Genomic DNA, 15,862 nt, shown 5'->3' with positions numbered 1-15,862 from the left:
GTTTTTCTGGTTTTTGGCTCCCCACGCACCTCCCCCCCTGGATCGCCTTTTTTTGCACTGTAAAATAGAAAATAAAATGATAGAAAATTTAAAAAATAAAATGTTTTCAGATTCTTGTATGATATGCAATCTAGTATTAGGGAAAATTAATAAATTTGAATTTTCACTTTTTTGCAAAAAAAGTTTGAAAAATGGTAAAACCGCATTAACTTTTGCATACGACGTCGAAAAAAAGCGTATAATATGTCAAAATGATCGTGGGAAAAAGTTACATCCGAATTCAAAATGAAAATATGAAAGCAGGAAGATTTTAGTTTTTGCTATAAATTCGGGATTTTATATTTTTTTATTTTTTAAAAAATTAAAATTAATAATTGCATCATGCATAAAGATTACTATTTCTTTTACTCATTTTTTAGATTTTCAAATTTTTAGGTTTGGCAAAAAAAATTAAAAAAATTAAAATAAATAAATAATAATACAAATTAAAAAGTTAATGTTTATTTATTTATTCAAGATTATTATTACATCATTACTTTTGTTTATTAAAAGAATTATTTGAAATTCAAGCAATAAAGAAATGTGAGATCAACCAACATGTTAATATGATTGATATGATACTATTATCACATACATGCCGCTCTCAGCAGGGCCTCCTCTCTCGCCGCTTCCTTCCAGCAACGTGTGTGATGCCCCATATCTTTCTCAGTATTTTTCTATGATCGCTTTTTGAAATATGATTTTGTATACAGCAAGGTTATGTCGGCATACTTTTTGAAATATGATTTTGTATGCAGCAAGGATAGTTGTTTTGCAACTTCTTCTTTCAGTCCATTTGATTCGTGCAGTGAGAATAAAGAGAGAATTCCTTATTTGGCCCTCTCTGAAGTTTGCCTTCCTTTTTTAGCCCTGGCAAATTTTTTCTTCCTTTCATGACCCACAAAGTTTGGTTGGTTCCTTATTTGGCCCTCTAGTACAATTTAAGCACTAAGATGACCATTTTACCCCTGCTGTAATATTTGACAAAATTGCACTAAAAAGTTGTTATATACTAGTTTGTTATTAAAAAAAACGACCTCCACTGTGGCTGGCACCATTTTGCCCCTGCTGCAATTTATTCCGGAAAATCTCAAATTTATTCTGGAAATTACTCCAATTTTTTTTGTATTTCCATAGCTTAAAAAAATTTAATATTAAATAGGCACCAACATAGAGACAATCCGCAGGCACGCCAGAAATTTCAGCCCAAAATACATTGTATTTTGGAAGATACAAAAAAGACAAATTTCTGACAGACTATACGTACACTATACGCCTATATAATGTCAGATTTTTGTTTTTTTTCACAGCCCAAAATAAAAAGAGTTTGTGCTAGAAACATTGCACGTACATCCCAAGCATATACATATATTTCTGGAATAAATTTGAGATTTTCATGAAACTCAAAAATTTGCCAGCATATTGTGGCAGGGGCAAAATGGTCATCTTAGTGCTTAAATTGTACTAGAGAGCCAAATAAGGAACCAACCAAACTTTATGGGTCATGAAAGGAAGAAAAAAATTACCAAGGCCAAAAAAGGAAGGCAAACTTCAGCCAGGGCCAAATAAGGAATTCTCTCGAGAATAAATGCCAATGGTTGTCAGGTTATTGTGGTACGGTATTTGGAAGAGCAAACTGCAGTGATGAACTACTTCGTTTTGATATGGTAGAGAGGACTGGAGTTGAGGAAACCTCTGTAGTCTGTACTCTTATCCTAGATTTCAGGTCAGTATTGCCTAATTGAATAGTTCTTTTTGGTTGGAACAGGGATTTATTTTGACAATCATTGTAGTCTCTCCTGCTCCAGGGCTACGGAGCAGAATACAACAAGGAGAGTTATGCTACTAAACTATACTCGGTTCGTTGTTCCTTTGGTTAAAATGCCAAGTTCAGTAATTTATTGCCCAATTACCTGGAAATTTTACCCCAACTGACATGGTGCTAATATTGCTATCTATGTTGCAGTTATTCTGCTGGCTGTACATCCATCTATTGGGGGATGCTACTTAGCTTCACACTTTTGTGCACCTGACGTGCTTGGTAAAATGCCTGAACCGTTGGGACTAAGTCAAACTTTGAATAAACCATTGATTTATTTTTGTGTTCTCAATTCTAAAAATGTATCACTTTAGGCACTCAGTATTGTTACCTGGAAAATATCCACTTAGATATGTCCTAATTGCATATCTGAATATGGCCAACATTCTTGTGAATAGTAAAATTTGCTGCATCACTAGCAACTCTCTTATCCAGGGCAATGATGCTTTTAAAGTGATTCATTTGCAAAATTAAACCATCCCACTGACCTTGTATATGTCAATGGTGTATCTGGCTTGCATAATTTCTGCTAGCTCTGTATTCACTAGATGCCATTTGGCAAAAAGAAATATCATGTCTTGCCTGTACCCGTACGTTGTAGCAAACATTTGCGCATGTAAGAAGTCTTAGTTTTACTAACAAGACTGCTGCACACTAAGTACTACTACTAAGGATCAATGTAAAATTTTCAACTCTATATTAGTTGTAGTAGTACAAACTGTCCAAGCTTTTACGGTTATTTATGTAATTATGCTTTAAACTTGCACTGAGAAATTTTATGCCTATGTTTATAAATACCCTTAGGAGATTTGATTGTAGAATAAAATTTAGTTGTTTTTTTTGCAGAACTAATTGGATGGAATGAGCTGTCTCGCAATACCATTTTTATCACAAATGATGAAGTTCATTGCATCAAAGTCTTCAATTTGACTAAGTGTTGATTTGGACTTGAAAGTTGATGGCCATGCTCACTTACGTCCAGTAAGTTGTAATATGCATTGTGGCTGATTTGTTGTTCACTTTTTTTTTCCTATTATAACTGAAACCCAGGTCGCTGCCAGACATGTCGTGAAGAAATTCCGCCATTGGACATGAGCTCATTCTTCCTTCTTAGTAGCCACTGTTTGAGGTTTACAGTTATGCCAGTGCATGATTTTATAATTTCAATGTTGTTTTAATGTTGGGAAATGTAGAATACTTTGCGGGGATTTATGTAGATTGGATAGTCCTTCAGATCGGTGTTACATAATTAGTTTGTATTTCATAGGTGATGGTCATCCATGAAGATCTAAGTACTTTACTTAAGAAATACACTCAGTTCATCTTTGTAGTTTGTACTTTGTGTATAGCATCTGGCTATAAGCTGGCATTTGCACAATCTAGCAAAGAAGATACTCTACAAGAAATATACACTTACATTATGTTTACATATAGGGTAGGCAAAAAAAAAATTGAGGATCCATAGCAACGCACGGGCAAAAAAACATGTTCGCGAAATTTAATGAAGAGATCCCACAATAATTTTATATGGAGAGTTACACCGAAGTAAAGTGGGTCGACGATGAAACATAGTGATCAAGCAGCGACGTACTGGTGAAGTCTGAGCCAAGGGGTGGTTGAAATGGGAAGAATAAAGGAACATGTTGATACTTTGTTTAAATTTATTGGGTGTGAAAAAACATACATGAGAGAGGAAAGAAGACTATACTTTCTCACAAGATGGGAGGTATACAAACATAGGAATAAATAGAGGACAACTGCAAAAAGTATCACTTGAATTTACAACAACATTGTCGAGACAGTTCACACATTTGTTAAAATAGCTTAACTTTAGCATTATGTACTTTTATTTGTTTTACAATTTAATTATGCATTATGTTTCAAGAAATCATCCATTATGCTTCTATTTTGTTGTTATGGTGTACGTTGGTTATGAAAGGGGGAGGTTGCTAGAGGACGACAAATGTGTTTCCCTCTGCATGGCCGGGAATTGCACGCGTATTATGTGGCAATGCATAAATATATTTGCAAAATGGGGAGAAAATAGATGCACCACCGACTTGCGGATGGAGTTTTTTTTTTTTTGTATCCCAGCCATTATTGAAGATTTGCTAAGCCCCTTCTGTATGTTTGGCATAGAAGACTATGATCCAGGGTTGTCTCCAGATATTTATGAATATCAAAGTATTGTTTGGACTAAAATCAGAAAATAAGTATTCCTTCAGTTATACCTGTGTTTGCATCATCCACGTTTTGTGAGACAATAATACATCAAAAAAAAAGGTTATTGTGTTCACAGTTATAACGGCACAGAACACAGGTGTGGAACTTACCGCGGAAGAGTAACAAGAAAATCTAGAACTTGAAACCATGCAGATGCAAAACAATAATGTCTTGTTATTATGTTCGGTATTATCATGCAATAGTATATTATGATATCCCTAATTTGTTTTAAATTTTCATAGTGAGTTATGAATTATATATGTGCATTGGGAAATAAAATTTGAAGACCCATGGCAACGCACGGGTATTTGTAATATATATATATAATAATAAAGGAGCTAAGGTTTCTGTCAAAATTTTCGTCCAATTTTTTATTGGATCGTTTACCCACCCACCAAATCGCATAATACTGTAGTATGCCACGTACCGGTTGGCTACTTTTGTTCCTCCTGCCGTGTCAGAGTCGAACTCCATCGCTCCCCTGCCCCGTCCTAATAAAGGACTCTCTCTTTCCCGTCCGGAAATAAATCAGCCCCCTCTCTCCCAAGTTCTGCTGCGGATCGAAGCTCCCCGATGACCTTGCAGTTGAAGAAGACGCGTAATCCGCCGATCTTGCCGGGCAGGGTTTGGGGCCGCCAGGCTGGGAGATGCTGAGGCCGCGACCGAGCGCCGCCGACGCATCCTTCAACGCTGCCGTTCGCCGGACAAATCCGGCCCACGCGGCCGCCCCTCCTACGCCGGCCGGCCTCAAGCGTCTTGCTGTTGGGCATGGTTTGCCAAGTCAGAGGTCCAGAGATGAGATCCCCGTCCGCGGAAGGGGGGTCAGCAATGCGCCGTCGGCGATCTGGGCACATCCTCTCTCCTCACAGGTGCCGCCAGATTCAGAGGACGAGTCAGCTCTTCCCGAAGTACAGGCCGACAACATCGATGTTGAATAGTACTTGAATGTCGTGGTTCCAAAACTGAAAACAGACAATGAACCAGCGTCAGTTACCTCCGGCTTTGGATGCTGGCTCCAAAGCGTCCTGCATTGGTTTCTCCTTCGTCTGTCCAAGGAATCCGCTTGCTCGGCCGACGAGTTCGTTTCCTCCAACATACCGCAGGAATCGCATCGATTCGTTGAAAAAAAGAGTCCATCGATTTGTTACACGCCGCGACACCAAACCCAACATATCATTGAGCCGTTCATCCGTTTTTAGCCGCCAGACGCCCAGACTCCCGTGGCGCGCGATCAATTCCATTCTTCACTTCGCGGCCAGCAGCAAGGATCATGACAGCGGCAAGCGGCATCACGAGGCAGCAGGGCAAGATCAAATCCCAGGCGGTAAAGAAACAGAAAATAAAACTACCTGCGTGCGGGCATCGTTGGCACACCTGCGTGGACCTGAAGCGAGCGTCCGCACCGCGATGTAATCCTTGAGTTGAGCAATCGTTGACGCTAAAAAATTCATGCACCTAAGCATCAGGTTTCAGAGCCACGTTTGCCGAAACCGCTGCACACAGGGCCTCCAGCTGTGTGCTCTTTCAGAGAAAAAGCAGTAAAGCACAATCATTGCCTCCTGAAGATAGAACAGAAAGCAACTACGAATGCCTTGCCTTCTGTTTTATCGAGCAGACGGGTGAGTTTTGAGGGCACTACAAAAATATGCCCTCATAGGTATACCTTTTAGGGCACATTTTAGACATGCCCCGAAAAGTTTTGAGGACACATTCAAAATGTTTTGAGGGCACATCTGAAATGTGCCTCGAAGGTTTAGAGGGCACATAAAAATGTGCCCTAAAAACTATTGAGGGCACATCTAAAATGTGCCCTGAAAAGTTTAGAGGGTACATGCAAAATGTGCCCTGAAAACTCTTTCGAGGGCATATCCAAAATGTGCCTTGAAAAGTTTAGAGGGCACATCCAAAATGTGCCCCCAAAAGCTATTAGGGCAGATCCAAAATTCAGTTTACAACAATCACAATACATATAATCTGAGCTACACAACCTCGGTACACATATCATTTCAAATGCCAGTCTGGAATTAAGCTAGCTCCAAAGGCCGGTATATATCGAAGCCATAAAATATGTGCCGGTTACAATAGTGCAAATGAATAAAAAACAAAGTCCCAGAATTACTTGCTCTAGAAGATTCGAACAGTTCAAGTATAATACTAGTACAAACCCAACAAGGTACATATGGAAATACTTCATTGGCGGATATAGGACTGTGTATGAGGCCTTTGATGGGAGAATCAGAGCACCACTCTCGTGACCATGCAGAAGCAACTAAAACTGAACCACCCACATCTGTCATATGATTTTGAGCTCTGTTGTAAGAACCGAAAAAGTGCTCATAAGACTCAAAATATTGATAAAAAGATGGCACGAGAATGGCAGAAAAAGTCCAATGGTATATGCTCTGTAATTGTGAACACCTTTCCAGGTTACTCTCGACTACAAAGGAGGTAATAAATATATATATATAACAAAAGAACAAGTAGTTTCTTTGACTCAGTGAATCACCTTAAGCAAACTAATAAAATATGCGTCAATAAGGTTGATAACTAGCAAATATACAGAGAATATAGTGGCCTAGAGTTGATAATACACAATTCTAGGTGCAAGAAAATGAAGCAAAGCATGTCGTGCTACTGCATAGTTGAAGAACACGGCAGGGCATCCTCCATCCTCAAAGGCACAGAGAGTACTTACCATGGAAGGCGGGCAGCTTGGCAGTGTTGGAGGCAATGAGGTGGCCCGCGAAGCTGCCCCAGTTTCCACTGTCGATGACAGCCACTCGGTGCTTGCTTTCGGCGTGCCCATCATCTCCCCACGCCCGGACCAACTGAGCCGCCGCCCCGCAATCAACAGTGAATATATACCTGAGGATGGGCAGGCCGAGAGCAACCCCGCAATCAGCAGCAATAAATCACTGCAATACCAAAACAATTGGATACTATCGTCCTGCTTTGTGGAAAAAACTACTAATTACAAACTAATATTTAGTGTCTATATTTTAACACAATAAATACATGGTAGCATACATCATTTATGGCTAAGGCTAACATCTCGGAAGAGATAGATACATCAGCAGTCAAATGTGTAAAAATAGACCTTGTTCATCTTGAACCATATCAACTTTGGAGTACCATTTATTTTGGAAACTATGAATCATGCATCTTCTTTTGTGTGCATGCATTATTTATCTTGTGGAGAGATGGATACATTTCTCCTCCCAATGATTCAGGTCTTGTAGTGGGCATATAATTTTAAGTAGCAAAATCATATAATACCAAAAACATAATATTAATTAGCATGTCAGGTGTAAAAGCATTTAAAAAACACTAAGGTGTGGAAAGATGAGAACAATTTTCAGTATTTTCAGTGAACAAACAATTTTCATTCATTTTCATTTTGTGATTTTGTAGAGCCAGTTAAATAACTAGATTGACACAATGAAAAAGTAGGAGCGATTGGCATGCATTTACCTCTCGGTACAGAGTAGTTTTCAGTGGCCTCAAATCCATCCAAGATATAAACGGAGTTCCACTCCCTTTGTAAACCAAGCTTCCAGGTAATCAGCAGGAGACACAACTATGATGTCCATCTAATCAATTGCACCTGCACCACTAACATTAACTCTATGTCAGTAATTTATAACTATGTACAGATCAAATACAGGAGGTTTCTTCAGGCCATGCATTTCTATCTGGCCATGGATAAACTTGAATATGTTGAATAGGAGAACTACCATACAAAGATTCATGCCTATTGTTCACTTTTTTGGCCATATAGTTGTTGCCCAACTTGTTTACAGTATATCATCAACATTATTGGAGAACTACAAAGAATGTTTCATACCTCAGATTCATCAGCTGGCAAGGAGCAGCATTGTTGACAGTGGAAGCTCTGGTTCACCTGCAAAAGTCAAAAGAGTAACAAATTAACGCTCCAATAATATTCATGGTGGGTACTATAAAGTTAAATGCTAACTTTGATACCACCAAGAGGAAGAAAATAACCTCAAGGAGTTAAATGCTTCTCCACGTCCAGGAGCGACTCGATCACCCAGGCATTTGGTGCCTGACATTCTGTGACTCCGCATCTTTCTTAATGTTACCTTCCTTAAGGGAAATACCAAGTGTTATTGTTAAAATAAATCTCTACGTGAAAATAAAATCCTTCAAAAATATAAGAGAACAAGAGAAGATAGTTTTAAATTTCAGTGGCCAATATTTAGCAGTCCAGTAGAGGTAAAAAAAAATCTATGTACTGAGCCAACAAATGGTGCCGTGTGCTAACACGAAATATGAGTACAAGCTAAATGACCAGGACATCATTTAATTACCTTAGGTGTACTGTATGAACACAATTGAGAGAGCAAACAAATGACATAGTACATTGGAGTAACAGGGTTGTAGATAGTGGGATTACCTTGACAGTCCAACACTTAGCCTCCGCATTGTGGATGGCTTCCACAAGGCCGATGTAGTTCCAGTTCTTAATGACATTGTAAGTTCCATCATGGATCTCCACCTTGATGCTGCATTTGGAATTCATACCTGAAGTATACATACACACAACGGCGATCACAACCAAGGCAAAGAAAAATATGACAGAATTACAACTGCACTGAGTCAGAATCCAAGAGTGCTCACCTATACCACTTAGGCATCTTCAGCTTCTTGCAGTTGAACAAGGAGTCATCAGTCTCTTCATCACCACGTTGTCACTCAGAAGCATCTTCTGTACGCAGCACATACACAGAACATCAATTGTTGATTATTGATCATGCAGCGACACATTAACCACTGAATAACTCACATTGGAGTATATAAATACCATATGAATTATTCTTTCAAACCCAGGATAATTCCCTGGAGCTCACCTTAGTAGCAATATCCCATTTACTTCAGATAGCAAGAGCAATAAAATGAAACGCCACACATAATTGCCAAATCTCTTTCCAACTTATATGCGTTGTATCTACTGCACCTAACCAGGAACTATCTAGCTATCACAAGTAAACCAACATCATATCATCATCCATAGATCCCAACCAGGAGTTCACAAGCAATACCACAACCTAGCACACGTCCAGGAGATGAGCACCATAGTCATAACTCTAAAACAAAATGTGACTCGATAGCCATACCACCTACACCGGATCACAAAGCATGAGGGAGAGCAGGGGATAACCGAGGAACTACCTGACCGTAGACGTAGGATGGCGACCACCGCTGCTGTTGCGGTGCGGTGAAACCACAGCCGTGCAGCAGCAGAGGGAAACAGAGGGCGTAGAGGAGGAAGACGTAGTCGTCGTCGTGGAGGTAGCCGATGTAGTAGTGGATTAGCAGCAGGGGAAGTCGAGGAGGAGGTCGTGGGCGTTGAGGATGCAGCCGGAGGTGCTCGTGTGCGGAGCAGCAACGGCAACCCGAGCCAGACCCCATGGCTAGGGTTTGCCGGCGTGGCGGCAGCGAGGATCTGGCGGAGCCACGCTGGAAGGTGGACGACGAGGGGAACCAACCGGAGGAGCAGCGGCGCGGAATCACGCGGGCTAGGGCTAGCCGCGGCGTCATGCTTGGGGGCGAAACAGGGAGGTGTAGTTGGGGATCCGGTGGAGGAGATCAAGCCGGAGCATCCCCAGCAAACGGCGGAGGCGGATGCTGCCGGAGTTGAGCGGGACGGCAGCAGGCGGCGGCTCATCGCGGGTGTGAGGAGGTCCCGTACGGGTGGGGATCGAACGAGGAACGAGAGAATGGAGGGAGAGAGGGAGTCAGGCTGCCGGCTGGGTGTTGAGTGTTGAGTGTTGCCGACGGCGCAGGTACGCAATGCAGAAGAATTCCTGCTATCGTGTTGCATTGAGGGGGCTGAAGTGGTCCGCAAGAGGACTGGTTATCGTGTTGGGAATTACTGCGGAGCAAGCTTGATAGAAAACAGGCAATTCTTTCTTTTCAGTTTCTTCTGCATTGCAGTGAACCTTAAGCATTCATATCAACATATGCTCATATCAATGCGTTTCTTAGAACAACACATAGCGTAGAGAGCGCGAGTTCCAGATCGCCGCAGTGTTGATCTACCCAACCATGATTTTTATCTCTTACATAGCACAACATGGAGTAGTACTAATACCTTTTTTTCGTCTCCAAGGAGAAACTAAATGATCTTTTCATCGTTGTTTGTTTGTTTGTTTGTTTCCTTTTTTGCTTTTTGAATTCCGGGTTTCATTTGGTTGATAGGTAGTGATTGTATGTTAAAAAATCTAACCATGCATGAGTTAGATGATTGAGTTAGTTTTCATGAGCCTAATCATCACGTATAAGTTATCTTCCCGTCGCAACGCACGGGCACTTTTGCTAGTTCTCACATACAGTATATAACATGCCGCGTGTGCACATCATATCCATGCCACCGGCAGCTAGCGATCAGTAGCCCGCAGCCTACACCATCTTAATTACTTCATTGAGATATACTGTAGTACTACTAAGCTAGCGAGTGTACGGCCGGCTCGTGTACCGTATCGCTAGCCCGTCGGAGTTCCTAGCGAGCGATCACCGGGTACAACATCAACGACGTGAAGCTCGCCAAGAAGGCCAGCGATGCGCGCGCTTCGACATCTCCCCGGTAAAGTACACCTTCGAGGTGCAGAGCTCCGAGAAGCTCCCTTTCGTCCTCCCCGCCGACGACGTGGAGTGCCTGCTCTGCTACGCCAAGCTCATCTCCCCGGCAACGGACGACAAGCTCTTCCACCACGTGAACGCGCTCGTCAAGGGCGTGATCGAGGGCGCGACCCGCGTGCTTGCGGCGTCCATGACCATGGAGCAGATCTTCCACGGTGCCAAGCCGTTCAAGCAGGCGGTGATGGAGAGCGTGCAGCTGGAGCTGGACCTGTTCGGGCTCTTCATCTACAACGCCAACCTGAAGCAGCTGGTGGCCGTGCCGGGGCACGAGACGCGGCAGGAGGCGCGGATGAAGGGGGAGGTTGGCGCCAAGGAGCGGGAGGGGTTGGCCCTCAAGAACGCGGCCAAGGTGGACGCCGAGACCACGGTGGACGCCGTGCAGCGGGAGGCGGAAGGGTCCAAGGAGGGCGCCAGGATGCAGGTGTTGAACGAGAGGGCCGCGGAGGTGGCCGAGGCGAACACGGAGCTGGCGATGATGAAGGCCAGGTGGGAGCGGCAGGCGATGGTGGCCGAGGTGGAGGCGGCCAAGGCCGTGGCCATACGCGATGCACAGCTGCAGGCAGAGGTGGAGCACACCATGGCCGAAAGGCAGACGGAGAAGCTGAAGCTCAGCAAGGCCGTTGTCGACTACGAGATGAAGGTGCAGCAGGCGAACTGCGAGCTATCCAACCGGGAGAAGGCGCCGGAGGCGCTCACTAGTAGAAAAAGGGTCATCTATACCGGTTCTAGAGGACCGGTACAAAAGATTCGGTACAAAAGCCCCCTCCCCTTTGGTACCGGTTGCTTACGAACCGGTATTAAAGGGGCCTCCACGTGGGCACCCAGGAGAGCGCAGGGCTAGGGAGCTTTGGTACCGGTTTGTAAAGGTTGGCAGCCGCGGCAGAGAAAATGCATAAATCTCTAGCGCGGCAGAGAATTCAGGGTTTAGGGTTTTAGGAGGGGGTTAGGGGTATAGGACCGTTTCATATCGCGTCGATGCGCCAGAAACGCGTTTGGGTTTAGGTAGTACATGCAGATAAAGGTGATGCATATCAACTTGGTGCATATAATATAACACATGTAATTGCATAAGATCGCAAATTAAGTAGTACATGCATGAAGATCGATCTTCATGCATATATCGTGGTACTCTCCGAGGCATACTATCTATTACATGGAGCATAGTGATACTCTTCGAGTCAAACTATATGTTACATGTAGATCTTCATGCATAGTGGTACTCTCCGAATGGTGGTATGACGTCCCGAATGAAAAATCCCGCCAATTCCTCGCCAATTGCTTTGAAGCGTTCCTTGATTGAGATCATGTCCCGCTTTCTTGCCAACTGTAAAAGAATGAGATACAAATGAATACATGAGCTATGTGTGTGTATATATATATCAAATCACAATCAAACAATTATTACTGAAACTCAGCACAACTTATGGTAACAAAATAATTTTGTGAATATTGTTTTCGTACCTCTTTATTTCTTTGATTATTCGTTCTCTCGCTGATAAGTCTGTGGATGTACTCGCAAACGTAGTATCCACATAGATTAGTCCCCTCTAGTTGTTTCGCGCATTTCTGTACAAGAATATAATTCAATCAAACAATAATCAAGTATGATAAATGTGTGTGGATCTAGGTAGTACTACTTACTTTGTTCGCACGCCATATCAGCTTCGGTTTCCATCCACCGGTCGGATCTTCCTAGATGAACGTTTGCCATACACTGCCCGACAAAAGAAAATGCATAAAAGAGTTATCAATTTGTTGATATCAGGAAATTAACGAAAAACCCGATAAGAATTAAAATTCCTTTTTGAGCATATCAAAAGCCGTCTTGTATAGTATAGGCTCTTTGGTTAGTGAGTCAAAGACTTCAACTTCTCCATCGTACATTTTAATGGCGATAAGAATAAAGTGGAACCTGCGCATGTTTAAATATGCAGTGTCATAGATATAAGTCATCAGTTAAAATTTTAACAACTCGTGAGCAAAATAGAATGTGTTATAAGACAGTAACACTCACTTGAAGTTGTAAGGCCAAAGTATTATCTTTTTGTCACGTTGTCGCTTCAAAAACCTTAGCAAAGTCTCCGGTGTATCCCTATTATAGATGAAATCTTCTATGGTTTTTTCATGCATTGTATCCGGGTCAATGTACCCAATGTCCGTGATTTCATCACTTTTGCATTCGAGCATCTTCGATCTGCATAATATAGCGCACAAAAGATTATAATTTGCAGACAATGAACGAGCTGAGCTAAAGACTTCTCAAATTACATAAATAAATCACTTACAGACAATAGCAACTGATGATAGATTTGTCGAGGACCCGGAGATTGTATAACTGAAAAAGTTCGCAGAAGTCAACGCTCACAGAGTATTCTTGGAAGTAGTGCTCTTCCTTAACTCGCACCATGATAGACTCGATCCCTCTCTTTGTGGCATTACTGTACCACGCATGCAAATTACGCATACTTGTTGGTAGCTTCCTGAGATTCTCGACCAAATCTTTCCCTTGAACAAATTTATATGCTACTTCAGCGACGGGGTAATCGGTTGTGTATTGTCGAGAACTTTCAACGGCCTTCTCGTCAAACACCTTGAGAGGGGGGACCGATTGAACGGGTTGTTCTCCGAGCTAGTGCACTTGTTTCCTTTTTTTCTCCGAGAGCACCGATTGATCGGGTTTTTTCGCCTCCACCATATCGTCATATGACCTTTCAATAGAACGCCTATAGTCAGACGGCGGCGATGGTACAGGGTCATATAGATTCTCAACGGTACGCACAACTTTCACCGGATCTAGAGTCTTCTCAAAAGGTATCTCTGGCACTTTCTTAGCAAAAAATGCTTTTAGCTCGGACTTACAGGTTTCCATGTTTTCCTCGATAGTTTTTTCCCAAGGTAACTTCTCAATAGGCGGCAGTGGTTTCTCCTTTCTAGGTCTCTTCCTAGGCAGCGTACCGTTCCGCTTACTGGGCGCTGTCTTACGCGGAGGATCTCGAGATGGTGGACTCGCGCTGGCGTCTCTCTCAGGTAGGTGTGGACTTTGCTGCTCATCTGGACTGCTACCAAGAGGAGTCGATGGCAATTGCTGCTCATGTGGACTGCTACGAGGAGTCGGTGGCAATTGCTGCTCATGTGGACTGCTACGAGTAGTCGGTGGCCTTTGCAAAAGGACGATGTATTTCTTGGGCCATAGGGTGAAACCGTGCTTGACATCGGCCATTGTCTTCTCATCGTCACCTCTAGGAAAATCAAGCTCCACTGTTTCAAAACCCGGAACAACTTCATCCACCCCGACACGAACACAGCCAGGTGGAATGGGCATGTGATGGTGCGTTGCTCCATCTTCATTTGGCTAAACATAGCCGACCGCCACCTTAACGGACGCGTTCCGCAATGACATATGTAGCTCGCAATTTGTCTTCTCCGTGACATAATCCACGGGGTAGCTTCCTCCACATCCGTCAAGATGCGAGGAACCCACACTGCTTCTTCGCTGAGATGGGGCGGCATCGGCTTGAGGATCCTGTAGAAACAGCGGCTGATCAGGTGCCCTCTGATTTTTCTCAAGCGCCTCCACCCTATTTATCAATTCCGCTAACCTGTCTGACTCCTGCTTCTTCTTTCTCAAACGGCTTCTATAAGTGTCAGCGCACTCCGCCACGCTTCCTTCATGGTGACACCTGGGAGGGCTCGTACCCGTCCAACGTGTTCAGGATTCCCCAGAGCGAGTGTCAGCTCGTCATTCTCTCTATTGGGAATGTACTCTCCCTTTCTAACTTTTTCAATTGCATCTATAAGCTGCACCGTGACTGCTTCAATTTTTTCCTTCCATTTTCCCTGTGCAACGATCAGCCCTGTCTTTGGGTCCAACCCTGCCCCATGTGCGAACAACCAGAACTTGGACCGGTCGGGCCAGTCCCATGTCTGTGGAGTGATTCTTGCCTCCATCAGTTTAGTTTCAAATGCTCTCCACTTCGGAATGGCAGTCTTGTAGCCACCTGACCCCAAATGATGGAAATGTTTCTTCTTTGAAGCATTTTTCGTATTTGTGACCGATCGGGATACAGCAGTAGACGATTGATTATACCTCTTAAATACGGGCCAGTGATCTTTTATCTTCACTAGACTTTCAGTGAATACTGGATCTTCATTTTTATATCTGTCCCATAAATTTTTCTTCCAGGTCTGGAATTGTGTGGCCATCTTCTTGAGAGTCCATTCCTTGACTTTCTTCTTCTGGCCTTCCGTCATGTCTTCCGGTAGGCTGAAGTGTGTTAGTAGACTGTCCCAAAGAAAAAAATTCAGAGTATCGTTGACATAACTAGCTTCAGGCCCCGCGTTCTTTGGCTTATGCCACTCTGGAATGCTGATCAGTACATGGTCCCTAACAAGAACTCCAGCTTGATTTGTAAATTTGCGGCAGTGCTCTTTGGGAGCCACCGGTTCACCACTATCCATAAATACGGTGAGGGCTAACCTACCCTCGCCCTTTAGACGTTGCGTCGGGCCACGTTGTTTTTTAACAGATTTGCTCGATGATCCAGAAGGATAAAAGAAAAATGATTCGTTAATAAGTGCAATACAAATAAATGAATGCATCTAGTGATATATAAATATACACCTCGCCGGAGTTTGTTAAGGACACTTTGTTGTCTCTTCTAATTTCTTCAGACTCAAGTCCCTCACCGACATCGTTCAGAAATTCTGAGAACTCATAGTCATCTACAACGGGTTCTCCATCGGGTTCTGGTCCACGGGCACTCTCATATATCATTTTCTGCACCATTTCTTCTTGAGCCTCATCTCGGACGAAGGTGCCGTCCTCCATAGCTCAATATCACTACAAAATTAAGAAAGCAATTATTTCATTCATCATGTCATGATCATAACAGATTGCTAGATGGATAACAATTCAAGTGAAGAAAGCAATAACCAAACCCCAACCCTAACCCTAACCCTAACCCAAACCCACAGACTCGGCGTTCCTCCACCGACGGAACCCTACTCTCAAGGGACGCTCGCGTTGCAAAAGAAGATTAAAAAAAAGGAACTGACTGCGACCCCACGTTTATAGAGGAAAAAGAAAGGGGGTGATCGATCGATCGAGCGAGCATACCG

General features: G+C 43.1%; 1 long non-coding RNA gene and 1 pseudogene across 3 annotated transcripts; one reads left to right on the top strand and one right to left on the bottom strand.

Moving 5' to 3' along the window:
• Positions 1-6,043: 6,043 nt before the first annotated feature.
• On the bottom strand, positions 6,044-9,906 carry LOC127338016 (uncharacterized). Of its 3 annotated transcripts, none has more exons than XR_007874157.2 (8): positions 9,275-9,906; positions 8,723-8,810; positions 8,499-8,626; positions 8,087-8,184; positions 7,926-7,982; positions 7,553-7,693; positions 6,777-6,946; positions 6,044-6,391 (listed from the first exon to the last, which is right to left on the bottom strand). It is a non-coding gene; the product is annotated as an uncharacterized lncRNA (long non-coding RNA). The 3 variants fall into 3 exon arrangements; XR_007874156.2 differs by having other exon boundaries at positions 7,553-7,685; XR_007874158.2 differs by having other exon boundaries at positions 6,044-6,371; positions 7,553-7,685.
• A 539-nt stretch (positions 9,907-10,445) lies between these two features.
• LOC127337997 (flotillin-like protein 1) lies at positions 10,446-13,894 on the top strand (annotated as a pseudogene).
• The last annotated feature ends 1,968 nt before the right edge of the window (positions 13,895-15,862 follow it).

Source organism: Lolium perenne, chromosome 3 (genome assembly GCF_019359855.2).
Source record: "Lolium perenne isolate Kyuss_39 chromosome 3, Kyuss_2.0, whole genome shotgun sequence".
Classification (NCBI taxonomy): domain Eukaryota; kingdom Viridiplantae; phylum Streptophyta; class Magnoliopsida; order Poales; family Poaceae; genus Lolium; species Lolium perenne.
This window is presented reverse-complemented; position numbering and strand designations above follow the sequence as displayed.